Source organism: Nycticebus coucang, chromosome 6 (assembly GCF_027406575.1).
Source record: "Nycticebus coucang isolate mNycCou1 chromosome 6, mNycCou1.pri, whole genome shotgun sequence".
NCBI lineage: Eukaryota > Metazoa > Chordata > Mammalia > Primates > Lorisidae > Nycticebus > Nycticebus coucang.
In genome coordinates, this window is record NC_069785.1 from 123,937,784 (window position 1) to 123,939,863 (window position 2,080).

Sequence of the window (2,080 nt, forward strand, 5' to 3'; positions counted from 1 at the left end):
GGTGAGAAAGATATTTCTTTGTTCTGAGTTTCCAGGGCTCTGCGGAACACTGCGGCTGAGTCTTGGCCCAGCCGGCCTTGAGGAGCTGAAGAGTGAGACAGGACTAGGGAGGGCAGGAGGTGAAGCTTTTCCTCATCAGAGGGACAGAGGCGAGGACCTGGGCAGACTTTGGATGTTCTACAGGTCTCATGAAAGCACGTACAGTGAGAATAAGATGGAGTCTGTCCTGCCAGGGCCAACATGACAGCTGGTCTGGTCTGTTTGAGTCCTGCCTGACCTTCACCCCCTGTCTCCCGTTCTTACTGTTCTGTAAATTTAGCTCCCACCCATCCTAAAGATGCCTATCTTGAGTAGTTTAGGTGGATTGATTTAGGAAATTAACTTTTGTGGGTTTTTCTTTTGGGGGGCGGGTGTCAAATGATCCTTTATTGAAACATTTTCCCTTGTACTTTTTAACTAGCTGGGCATTCCACAGCACCACCGTTGATGTCATCGATGATGTCATGAGGGTGGTGGCCATCAATATTGCAGGCCACCGACTGGGCCATCCCCAAGATCTCTTTAAGGTTCCAGAGAGTTCCCTGGCTAAAGATCAGTGCCGCATCTGTCTGGCAATGTTGACAATCTCATCAAAAGTGGTATTTCCATTGTGTTTAATGTTTTCTCTTTCTTTCTGTCTCTTGGTGGTTCCTTGAGGGGTTTGATGATGAGGACAGAGGCAGGAGGTGCCACTTCAGTCTGGGCCTGTCCGTTCTGGATAGTCAGTTTCACTGTCATCCTCAGACCCTTCCAGTCACCAGTTGCCTTGGCAATGTCATCATCAACCTTTTTTGGAGACAAACCCAGGGGCTGATCTTGGGGACCAGGGCAGATGTGGCACCATCTTTGCCACCAGTGCATCTCAGGTGCACGACTTTGATCTTGTAGAGGTCGAACTTAGGTGGCATGGTGGAGGGGGCTGGTATCAGATGAACCCGGATTCAAGATGAACGAAGAAAGTTGTACCTCGGCCTCTTCTCAGCCGCAAGCCAAAAGGAGGTGATTAATTTTGAATTGCAGTGTTATTTTGGATCAGGAGTTATACTGATTATTGTTTACCATGGGTCATGGGTTTGGCCAATTATTGTTTAAGATAAGGGTTAACATGGTCTTCACTTTTAACTCAAACGTATAAAACTGTAATGTTAGAAATGGAAGATCAGAACAGTCTTGGAGAGTCTACTCTCACTCTTCTCTGGAATACTGGCCTTCTGACAAAAGTTTAGTGGACCTATCCCTGTCTCTGAGTATTGGCTGACAGTGACTGGTGGCTGGACCCTGTTTGTCCAGTAACACTATTGGTGTCCCAAGTAGCTGGCTTAGATGGACATTTTTGGAGGTATTAAATTTCACATGTGCTATTGTTGCCAGAATTTCTCTCTATACTGAGTCCTTGATCTTGGAGTTCAAAGAATGAAACCACTACCATGTGGATAAGTGAAAGGATAGCATTTATTGACAGAGAAAGAAATAGATAAGGGAAAGGACAACAGAACCTTGGGTAGCAGCTGGGGAGGGGAGCCCTGGCGGGCAGCTCCTGTAGGCCCTTTATCTAAGGGTCCATCTACTGCCTGCAATTAGGGGGGTCTTGGAAATACGGGTCTGGAATTTGTGATCCTAAAATTAGCAAATAAAGGGTGGCGCCTGTGTCTCAAAGGAGTAAGGCGCTGGCCCCATATACTGGAAGTGGTGGGTTTAAACCCAGCCCTGGCCAACAACTGTAAAAAAAAAAAAAGTTAGCAAATGAATGTGGTCTTTACAGTCCCTGTCCCAGGTGAGGCAGCCACACGGTGTGTGCTTTCCACTCCAGGAGGGACCCTAGACAAGAGACTGATCAGGTGCTTTTCTCTGACCCTGGTTGAGTCCAGAGAATGTGGTCTAGAAAAGGCCTATTTGCCCAGGCCCAGAGAATGAGGGGCCCCTGTTTGGTCCTAAACCAGGGAACCCGTATCACTATAAGCCTTTGAGTGGCTTATTAAGGCTGGAGGCATAACCCAGCCCTGAGGATGCGGATACGTCCATGTTTCTCTGTTGAAGTTTT

The 2,080-nt window shown here is 47.5% G+C and overlaps 1 pseudogene; it reads right to left on the reverse strand.

Annotated features, from left to right (window-relative positions):
• Window positions 1-452: 452 nt before the first annotated feature.
• LOC128588445 (60S ribosomal protein L12-like) lies at window positions 453-962 on the reverse strand (annotated as a pseudogene).
• Window positions 963-2,080: the final 1,118 nt, after the last annotated feature.